We start from the raw sequence: 12,019 nt of genomic DNA, 5'->3' as shown, positions 1-12,019 counted from the left end.
AGAGTAACCATAGGAACAGAATCCTGCTCTCTGATAGGCCGATAGGCATCTGTTTAAAGTCATATTTATTCTCCTCAAACTCTAAATCAGAGCTTTAATTAAACTGTAGGCAATGTAGCAAGTAATGATTTCATTAATTACATACAATGACCTCTACGACCTCTGAAAATATATCTAAAACCTCTTTAAATATCTCAAGATCCTTCTCAAGGACATCTGGAACATTGAAAACCTCCTTGAGGACCACTACAACCACCTCAAGGGCCCCAGGGACCTTTTCAAGACATCTTAAATCTCCTGAAGGCAAGGACCTTCTTCTAGGACCGCTTCCAAAACAGCTTTGGACTGAGCTCTACAACCTCCTCAAGGATCTCTGTAACCTTCTCAAGGACCCCTGGGACCTCTTCGGGAACCTTTACAACCTTTTAAAGGACTCCTGGAACCTGTTAAAGACCTCTTATAGCTCCTCAAGGAGCAACAGCTTTTCAGGGAATTCTACAATCAGCATCTCTGGAACCTTCTCAAGACGTTTACACCTTAAGGACAGTTTTACAAGCTCTTCCAGGGTCTCTGAAGCCTTCTTAAGGACTCTTGGGACTTTTTATGATCTCTTAAACCTTCTCAAGTAAAGCTATCTCAAACCGTCTCAAACCAACTTAATAACAGCTGAAACCTCCACAGAACACATAGAAACCCTTCAGAGACATAAAGTCTGTCAAAGGATCTCGCAAACCTCCTCCAAGACCTCTGCAACCATCTAATCAAAGCCTGGAACCTGTTCAAGACCTCTTCGACCTATATCCAAAACCTCTTCAAAGACCCCTATAATATCTTCCAAGACAGCGAACAGCTTTTCAGGGAACTCTAAACTCTCTTCTCTGAAACATTTTCAAGATCTTTTAACTTTATTAAGAACAGGTAAAACCTCCCCAAGGAACCCTGCAACCTCTTCAAACAGAGTCAAATCTTTTTCACAACCTTCTCAGGGACCTTTCCAAACTTTTTAAGGACCACTGGACCTCTTAAACCTCACCAAGACCATACTTGCAGCTCTGCACAGTGTTTTCATCAAAATGGCAACATGCTCACAGTGACAATGCTAACATACCGTGTTCACCAGCTTAGGTTAGCTTGTTAGCATGCTAACATTTGCTAATTAGCATTAAACACACAGTAGAGCTGATGATAATTGGAGTCTACAGGTATTCTGTCAGAAACCATAATAATGGACTGGATTTTTTTTGTTTAAAATGACACAGGACAGGTCAGGAGACCACCAAAGCAGGGTTCATCTTCTGGGCGACATGAATGGATTTACAAAAGCATATATTCAATAGGTCAGGAATGATTTAAATGTGGACTGACACTGCCTTCCAGCCATGCTGATAGCCAGGATAAAAGTTAGAAGAAATACTACAGACTCTGGGAATGTGGATAAATTCAAATCTTCACTTAATTCAGCTGAGGCAGAGGCTGAATGACGGAAGGATGAATGTTGGGTGAATCAGACGGGACAGAAGCCTCGGGGGTTAAGAGGGGGTGTATTTGGTTGCCGTGGTGACAGCAGAGCCCCCCCCCCTGCATGCTGATGAACTGTCGTCAATAGAGCCATGAACCGTCCAGTCTTCAGAAAGGACCGGACCAACAACAACCAGGACCTCAGAGCACGGAGGACAGAGGGAACAGTTCTTCAGAAAGACGGAGGTCAGTGGGGTCAGAGTGGGAAAACAACCAGAACAAAAACAGCAGCAGCTCATTAAGGACGAGAAGCACAAATCACTGAAAAAGTTCAACATCATCTCCGATTCAGCATCAGGTCCTTTCTCTTTCTCTCAGTCTGGAAAATGGTTAAATAAGGGGAAAATTTCCCAGCAAGACAAAAAAGATGATCAGCAGGAGAAGGTTTGTCCATCAAACTAGAGCTTAACAAATGGGGGACAGAATTCCAAGAAACAGTCATGTGGATAGAGTAAAAGTAAATCCTTACCACATCACCCAACAAGGCTGCCAAACCGCCAACCACAGCTTGAGTTACACCAGTGGATATTTTCAAGAAGACCCGTGGACATTTCCAGACGTTTTTGTGGAGTCTAATCCAGCTTTTTCACAGGAAGTCTGACCATCTTCACCCATGATTGATTGATTGATTTTAAGCCAAACCATGTTTTCCTCACCTTGACCAAGTGTCTTTTTCTTGTCTAAACCTAACCAGACCATAAGCACAGCATTTTAACAAGAGAGGAACAGAAAATTCAACCTCAACTATTTAAAATTGCAACATAAAGAAACATTCAGTTTTCTGTGGTTTTGCAGAAACGTACCCAGCTCACTTTTTTCTGATGAGTGTTGCGTTTTTTAAAATATATTCTGTCATTTCTCCAGCTGCAGCTGTTTTAAGTCCATACTGTGGAGGTGAAAAGCTTCAGCTGACACATGATGCAACAGCAGCAGCAGCACTCAGGAGCTGAGAGATATTGATGCGGTGAGCGGCGTTCGCTGTCAGCAGCATCTTTGTGAAACATGACTGAAGACGCAGTGTTGTTGTTTCTATTGGCTGCTGTCCATCAGATGAGTTACTGTTCAGGAGGAAGATTAGACTGTCCAGAAGACACACTTCTATAGGGAAATTACATAATCAAACAATATGGAAACAAAGTACTTCCCTAAAAAAAGGGATTACACTATTTAGATGGCCATTAAGCAGAAGGCGCAATAAATCTTAAGGAGCTCTATTGTTTTTTCTTGTAAACAAGCAAAACTTTTGTTCACATTAAGCGTTACTCACCAAAACACATTTTTTGTGTGTCCTTGAAGTCTAACAAAACAGTGCACATTCTTCTTGCCTGCCTTTGTTGGTGAATCACAGCATATCTTATTATGTTACTGCCACATGTTGATCAGTGGAATACTGGAAAAACAACTCCTCATAGCGCTTCTAGAGGTTTAAAACTCCACAGGGAAACTTGAGCTCTGCAGACGTGCCACTTCATATATATGAGATTATAAGTATGAGACAGTGACCAGTAACACTCATCTTATTGGCCTTTAAAAGTCACATTAAAGTTGTGATTGTTTTCAGTCCAGGTTCATTTGACGAAACTTGTGGTTACCGTGGTAACAGCAAGTGTGGTTCAATATTACAAAAAAAAACCTCTCTGAGCAGCTACTTTGTGAAAGATGTGACAGAAGTGCTGCTGACGTGCAGCCAAACTAAAAAAGGTAAAATGATCTGTGAACAAAAAATGTTGAAAGACAGATGTGCTTCCTGTGCCTGCTTCACAATAAAACGACCTTGTGCAGTAGGAAATGCTGAATCTGGATTAGCATTACCATCAGCATTACATTACATTACATCATGTCCTGTGAATCCCCTGAAGGTTACCTGAACTGAGCAAAAGAACGGCGTACTCTGCCACAAATGATGAAAACTACTGTATCGAGGTTATTTCTGAATTTAAATACAATGACTGGCTCATGTAAATCTTAAAGGGGACATATTATTCTCATTTCAGGTTCATAATTTTATTTTGGGTTACAATGAGAATGGGTTTACTTCTTTAAAAAAAATCAGTTTTCTCATCTTCAACGCTCTGTTTAGCTCCTGTCTTTTTTCCCCAGTCTCCTCTGATTGGTCAGCTCAAACATGCCTGAGCCAGCACCACTTCCAACAACAGAGCAGCTGTGCTAAATCAATTCTTACGTGCCAAACTAGACTACTCTGCATAAATCATGCAAATGTTTGACATGGTGACATAGTGTGATACCACAAAGTCACAAAATTAAAGGGGGGACTACTGACGAGGTGTTTCAGGAACAGAGTTTTCTTAGACCTTCGTAACTTTCAAAATCTTTTACATGCACAAGTACAATTATTTAACACAGATGGAAAGGTAAAAAACAAAAAAGCATCATAGGTTAAAGATTATACATTTTAGGGAGTTCAAACACTAAAAATGTAGCCAGACCAAAGAAACAAACAAAATAGAAACAGAAGAAAATAAAACCATGTAATAAAAACTTGTGTGTACATTAACTCTGTCAGTTATATCCACAAGTGAAGATCATTTTTAAAAGGGTACTGGAGCTGGAATAAAATAACCGGAGAGCTACAGAAGCTTCAGACTAACTGGACCTCTGTGAGCTCCAGTTTAAAGCATTCATGTAAAACATTAAGTAGTAAGTGGTTCTGATTCATGAACTCCAGATTTAACAGTTTGAAGTTTCCTCTTAAAAACACCGACTCCGTTCATATCTCCATGTTGAGACTCTGCAATTTTCATGGAGCTCATAATTACATCTGACAGCCTGCATTAACATGACTGCTGCTTTCTGTCTGATGTGTGCACCCCCTCCTGTTAGCCTCCAGGCTACATGGGAGCTAATAAACTATCTCATCTCTGTCTGAGACCTCCTCCTCCTCCTCTATGTATGAATACAGACAGACAGACCTCTATGAGCTCTGTGGAATCAGCAGTTTATGTACATTCATGTTTAAAGGGTCAAAGGTCACAGTCTGACAGCCAGTGACACGACATGCAGAGGAGAGGACGCTTTTAACCTTCACTTCTCTGCTTGTAGTCAGATCTAACACAAAGGTCAAAGGATGGAAGCTAATACACAAAAAAACACAGACGAGTGAGAGGTTGAGGTCAACAAAAAGAAAAGGAGAGTATTTGATGAAAAATAAATTAAAACCTGAAGTCCTTATTTAACTTTGTCCCTGCCTAGTAATTAAGTCAATATTCTGCAACAGGAATGAATAATTAGTGAGAGAGAAACATGAAGCTGCCCAGACTATATTTTGCTTATGAGGAAGTGTTTTTATAATGAACATACCCACAAAGTGCTCACTGGCAACTTCACCATTTTCTTTACAGTTTCAAAACATGAGACAGTCTGTTGAAAACTACAGCCTGCAGTGCATTAGCTTAGTTTAGCATAAAGACTAGAAACTGCGCCTGGCTTTGTCCAGTTACCAGTCTCTGCATCCTCATAGCTCACAAATTAACACATTATATCTTGTGTTATCTTCTATCTGACCTGTTGAAGTATTATATGTCAAAGGACACTGAATTAGGTGATTTGGGATTAGACTGCTGTGTGGGATTAACCGACGGGAAACTGAAGCTGTTATATCTGTGCTCTCTTCAAATCCACCAGACTACATTGATAAAAACAGTAATTTTACGTCACAGAACATGACAGCTGCTGGTCTGCCGCTGCCTCGATTGTATAGTTTGTTTGTGACTTCAGTGTTTTATTATTGAACAGTGACCTCTCTCTACCTGTCAGTGAAATCGTCATTGTTGCAGTGTGACACCAGAGACCCTGGGGGCGCTCTCGGTGCCTTTTTCCAAAATATCTCTCGATCACAAATTTGTGTTGATGCGGTTGCGATACTTTTGATGTGAAATATTTGCAGGCGAGCATTTGTGTAAAGACCTTAATGCATACAACAAAACAAACTTTAAAACTATTATTCACTGTTTTGCGTAGAATTATGTGCCGGGCTGTTTCTTGGCAGTGAGCATGTGTGAGACAACAGACTCTAGGAAGTGTCTGGTCCAAGCCGAGAAATTATCAGATTTTACTATTCTAATTTTGTACTGATTTAAAAAAACACAAGATACAACATAAACATAACTGACCTTTGTTGTTCAACTATTCCTTTAACAGTTAGCTGAGGCTATCGTCTTTTCCTCACCTTCACTACAGGACTTTCATTGTCTAAACCTAACCCCACACAGGACTCTGCATGGCTGACGAGCTCAGAAAGCTTCACTGTCCAACTGTGCCTGAATAATGCTATCATGATCATGGCCGGCAAGTGTGTAAGTGGTTAGCTCACTAGATTAGCTTCTAGATCAAAATATTTCACAAAAATGTTCAGTTTCATTTTGCTGTGCAAGTTTGCCCTTCAAACTGTGGTCTAAAAGGTGACAAAAATAATAGTTCAGATCATCCGGATCACTTTCCGAGCTGCAGTATGTTCTTTAAACGTCACAGCTCGATTTTCCTCTTCCAGTGATCCTCGACCCTCGGAGCTGCTAAGATTGAGACGCCCCGGAGCTTTCTGCAGTAATTGGGATTCAGTCTGCATGTAGATGTGATGTAAGAGACGCTGCTCGCTAACAGGTATCCCATGGTAACCAGAGACAGCAGCAGAGCGGCGGGCTCTGTTTCCTCGTTAGCTGCCGCTCATCACCGGCCTTCTTTAATTCTCCATCTGCGGCAGCACACCAAGATGAAAAAGTTATTGTTTCTGGTCTTCGACAGCCTGAGCAGAGGATGCTGGGAGAGGAGGACTGAACAGTGCGTCTGCTGGAAACATGAAAGAGACACAGCAGCTAAATTCAAAATAATAGTTGATAAAGACTGAAGCTTGAAGCTGCAGGTTTGTTGTGGAGCTGCACATTCAAATGTTTGACAAGTTGCTGCTTTTTCATTATTTAAATTCATTTCAGAGCGTAACATGAAGGACTTCAGACTAAGCTGAAAAAGGCTGCAGGAGTTTAACAGCCAAGAGTCAACACAAATTCTGAACCAGTGCTTCCCAACTGACTGCACTTTAAAGCATGTTTAAAGGGTGAGCATGATATGTGTGGGTTTTTAACGGACATGGATTATGTTGTGGACAAAAAACAATCAAACCATTTTCCAGAGGAGAGGACGTCCAGCCCCCCTGCCGGGTATGTGCAGCTACGTCTTCCACAAACCTCAGGAAAACTCTGCAATAGTGTCACTTTGATACAGAGGTTACATTAGGATAACTGAGAAGTCTGCTGATGAAGACTGTGAGGTGTAGCCGAGTTAAGATTAAGTTAAGTTAAGATTATTTTGTTAAATTACCTCAAGGTTTTCAAGATCGAGAATAAACATTCAAGCTCTTGTAGTTTTTTTTTTGCCTTCTTGTGGAAATTAAGTTTCACTGAATCTGTTCATGTTTCCAAAACTAAACATCCTGATTAGAGATAGACTGATTATCTGTAGTAGCAGAAAATGGAAATACACAAGTAAAGTACCTCAAAATCGTAGTTAAAAACAACACTTTAGTTACTTGAACTAAGGTTCATTCCTTCACTTGTTGTTCAAAAAATTTGACAGGAAGAGTTTCCTTTTTACTCTGAATGAATATTAGCCCCACATATCAGTTATCAGTCTCCTTGATTTCTAATAATCGGTATCGGCCCTGAAAAAGACATACGGGTGGACCCCTCCTGATGTTCCACTCCTGCTGACAGTCAGATCGGGTGTTAAAAAACGGGAAATATTTTTTATGGGTCAACTAAAACTCAAAACTTTCTATTTTGAAAAATGCAGTTTGTCCACATGCAGTAGAGCCCAACCAACGTGCCATCTTTGGGGCCAATGCCAACACTGATATTTGGGAGTAAAAATACTGACATACAGTATCAGCCGATATACAGACATTTGTGGCAGTGATCCCTCAAATGAGATTTTCAAACACTTTAAAATAACATGCATAACTGAAACTGAAACACTAAACTTAACTCGAAATGTAGTAATCATAAAACCACCCACAGAAATGTTTTCTGCACCGTGTCCATTAAAACCAAAAAGTTTTCTGTGATAGAACAATATCAGTCGATAATATCCGCCAACTGATGTATTGGTCGGGCTCTAACCTGCAGGAACATTTTATTACCTTCATAAAGAAATTCTCCCAAAGCCTTATTCAAGTTTTTATATCTTGTATAACTTTATTATTATCATCATTATTCCTTTCTTACAGCAGTAAACTTGCTGTGATGACTTCCTTCATGCCGGAATTGATTTCCCTCCTCTGATCCCTGCGGTTTGTCTCTGCAGTAAAACATTCATTTGACTTTATGATTCGGCCGAATGAATCCTGTGTGTCGCAGCATAAAGACTGCAAACAGCTCGCTCGCATTACAGCAGAATAATGAAATTACAATGCGTTGTTTTCTCTGCTCGGACTGCTGTTTTCTCAATCACAGCTGACATGTAATCTATTTATGAATGAGAGGAAGGAAAACAAAGTGACATGTCGTTGATAGCTTCTGTTTGAGCTTTTATTATCTGTCATCTCCTGTAAATTCCCAGCAAATTGAAAATAAGAACAACAGTCACAGAGCAGGAAAACCGGAGTCACTGTGTTTGTCCCGGGAGTGAAGACAGAAGAATAATGATGAGGCTGAAATTGGTTTAGACGCAACGCGGCGGCTGTTTCCTGATCCTCTGATGACAGTTAATGAGTCTTTGCAGCAGGAGACAAATCCAGAATCCAACATGAGGGTGGACGCAAAGTCAATCCGCTTGGAAACAAAAGGGACTTTAATAAAAGGTGTTTAACATGATGACTGAGAACAGATTTACGACAGGAAGTGACACGACGGGCACCGAAAAAAAACACATCAAAGGTGGACTGTGGCTGCTATTTGCTCTGTTATGCCTTCTCCAGCTCTTGACCTGGAAATTAATTAAAGTCCGCCATTGTCAGGGATGTTCAGAGCCTTCACACGTCTCGGAGGCGACGAGGAGTGAGGAACTGGTGAATCCTGGTTGTGAGTTTTTAACAGGATCAAAATAATGATGGTGAATAAATTAAATAAATATGTTTCTATTAAAAACGTTAAAAGGGGTTAAAAATAAAATATGTGCACATACACAGACAGATGTTCATAAAATAACTGTAAGAAACTCATCAGTTTGTCTTGGGCAGCTGCTTCCCAATCTCCTCCTCGTGTGCAGATGTTTCAGATAATCAGCTGCTGCAGAAAGAAGGAAATCATAAAAAAATCCGGCAGCTGCTCAGTCAGAGCTCAGACAGAATCAGCAGAGCAGGTTCAGGTCTCCTGTGATGCTACAGAGACTCTTATTTTGAAAAGACTGTCAGGTTAAACAGGTGAAATATAAGATTTTTCTGCTGCTAGAGCTCTCGTAATCAAAAATCTCTGGTGCAGAGCCAGACCTTCTGGAGGAGTAAACACCTGTTGTCATATTGGATTCCACTCTCATCCCAAACCATTCACTGACAGTAGGAGAGATTAGAGGTTACTTTTTCATTTTGGGGATTAAAAAGTAGATTTATCTTCACTCCTGTTTATCAACCTGACCTGACCCAACCTCTGCCGACATCCAACCAAATGAAACGCACCGTTACTTTGAGTAAACTTTTCTCTGAGTTTGAACATTGTTGGAAACATTTGGGATGACATAAGCAAACAACTCTTTACTCTTCAGCTTTAAATGTAGCTTCTCAGAAAGTAGTCAATCCCTTGAGTTTCTGACTTGGCTTCCTGACTTTAATTCCTGACTTTGCTGCTGCAGAGACTCTTATTGTGAAGTCTGTTCGTGTCAGTGCTGATTCCTCCGCCACACAGCGTTTGATCATCTTGTCTTTGTCTTGAGGGTTGGGACGTGTATTGTAGTGCGGTTGAGGGTGTTTAAATTTTTAAATACAGTTTCAGTCGTGCTCAGTGTTGAATCACTCGCTGACGTTCCTCCTCCGGATGAATTTATTCAAATCCAATTACACCCTCCGCAGCTTTTTGCTCCGTTAATTTCTGTTTGTGTTTTCCTTTTTCTTCTCAGCTGCTGATTTTCTCTTTCATTCAGACGCAGTGTGTTCATAATTCCCATGAATATATGCTCGGCTTAATGGAGCATTGAGAATTCATTTGGACTCTGAAGGCTCCTTTAGGTAAGCTTTCGACACTGCAGGAACAACAGTGTATCTGCTGCATAATAGGCTTGTTTCCAGGATCTAAATGAGCTTCATGAGCAGGCAGAGAAAAGAAAGGAGAAACTCAGTAAACAGAGAGCATGAGGGAATTAAATTCAGTCTGTAGTTTGTGCTCATTAAAGCTTTCAGCACTGAGGCGATTAATGAAGAAAGGACAATAACAACGGAGTCTTTATGTTCTTTAAAAGGGTTAATTTCATTTCCCATTTGTGTTTTTAACGGAATCTGAATCTGATATTTCACCTGTTTAACCTGACAGTCTTTTCAAAATAAGAGTCTCACAGGAGACCTGAACCTGCCTAGCTGAGTCTGTTTGAGCTCTGACTGATGAATTTCAATGAGCAGCTGCTGGATTTTATGATTTTCTTCTTTCTGCAGCAGCTGATTATCTGAAACATCTGCACAAGAGGGGGGGGGGGAGTCAGAAGCAGCTGCCCAACACAAACTGATGCTTTTCTGCATTAAACTCTAAGAGAGAGCAGTCACTGTATTAAAATAAATCTGTTTTATGATGCGATCACTCTAAAGTTAAGATTTGGTTCGGTTTAGGCACTAAGTTAAGGGAAACATAGTGGTTTAGGATCAAATTACCATTTTATTTAAGTTAGAGGACCTCTGCTGTCATGGTTAAAGCAGCCCTTTAATCCTGATGATTTTACATTAAAATGCATGAGAAACATTACTGCCTCCTTCTTGTCTCTTTTGCAAAAGAACTGAAGGATCAGACTGGAATGTAAAATGTTCGGTTGATGTTTCCTGAAATTAAAACTCGGTCTGACTCTTTGACTCAGCCTGTGTTTAATTCAGTGTTTGTACTCCAAACTGACCTCTTCACTTCACATTTATAATTTTCCGAAGTTATTAACGCTGCTGCTCTCCTGCAGAGCCTCTCTCTGAGGGATACCTTCAACATTACAGAAAGCTCTGATAACGAGCTGCGGACAAACCAGCGAGGACACCCGGAAACCATCAGAGACGATCATTACTGCAGCTGAGGAGGGAAGAAGAGACTGTTTGATTGTATTTTGTTCCTGTCCTCTTTAAGTAAAAGCCGAGTGGATCTTCCACATGGATCACTGAGCAGTTTTACATTGATTCTGTTAATGTAGGTCGAAGCGCAAATGAGACTCTGATTCACATATTGGACTTCAGAGCCTCAGGACAAAAACAGAGCTTTATGTTGAACAGATGGACCTGTGCTGCACCAAACTTAGTTTGAAGGCTGCAGGGTTATGTGCAGATATATTTATGTTACCCATCGTTGCGACAAATGTAAAAGCATCCAAAATTAAAACAACTCTGTCGATATGTAGCACAAATTACATATCAGGTTTGGTTTAGAAGTTTAGAAGAGGGGCGGACCAATCAGATTCTTTCGAAAAAGAAAAAAAAAGCCAAAACAAATCATAAAATTAAATTGTTTATTAGGTTTCACATATTTATTGTATAGTGAGAAAAAAATATTTAAAAACAGCATTTGTCCCCAACCAATCATAGCTTGCCACCTTTAATGATTTGCGTGACGTCATCAGAAAGGAGGTGCTAGGGCTGGCATGGCGTCCACAGTGTGTTCCAGCCAACGATGTTTCAATGAAACAGAGGAGACGGAGACAGAGCACCAGTCATTCATCTGAAGGCTGCTCAGTGGCGCTTTGAAGCCAAAACAGGCTTGACTTCCCAGGTATGAAAGTACCTGGATCTTCCGTGTTGTGGAGCCCACAGAGCGTGCGGCTTTTCTAGACTTTTATTGGACCAAATGGCTCAAATTGTGATAGTGAAACAAGTCATTTTGCGGGGGTTTGTGAAGCTAAAAAAAAAAATGTACGTTTTACAGTGCTTCTTTCACAATGCTCTTCTCGGAGACTTGTTCAAAGCACCAACAAAGATTTTCCTCTATCACTTCATCATGTTTACAGCCGAAGAGAACTCTGTGCTTCTATTGGTCAACGTCTCTGAACACGTCATGGAATTGATTCGAGACACTCGCCAGACGGATGAGGGAGGGACACCCTGCTGTGCATTGTGCTGTGATTGGTTGTTACATAAGCTTAAGAGTTAACAGTTTGACTCAGGCATAGAGATTGTTTAACGTGTAGCTTATGTGTAGTTTGCTTGCAGTTGATTTGTATAACAAACAGCCTGCAGCGGTGGCACTAATACTGGGATTGTGATCTGTAGTTTCCCTCGTAAACACGGCGACTTTTTCTGCTGCTGCTCTTCTTGGGTTACACTCCTCCTTGGCAAAACTCGCCTTGCAGCGACTAAGTAACGTTAGTCCAACATCCAAGGTTG

The 12,019-nt window shown here is 40.7% G+C and overlaps 1 protein-coding gene across 1 annotated transcript in view; it reads right to left on the bottom strand.

Moving 5' to 3' along the window:
* LOC311263259 (chemokine-like protein TAFA-5) overlaps positions 1–12,019 on the bottom strand; it is a 40,502-nt gene that overhangs the window by 25,620 nt on the left and 2,863 nt on the right. The window lies entirely within an intron of this gene.

Source organism: Pagrus pagrus (assembly GCF_965226575.1).
Source record: "Pagrus pagrus genome assembly, chromosome: 10".
NCBI lineage: Eukaryota > Metazoa > Chordata > Actinopteri > Spariformes > Sparidae > Pagrus > Pagrus pagrus.
The sequence above is the reverse complement of the archived record's forward strand: the minus strand, read 5'-3'. Positions and strand labels throughout refer to the sequence as shown.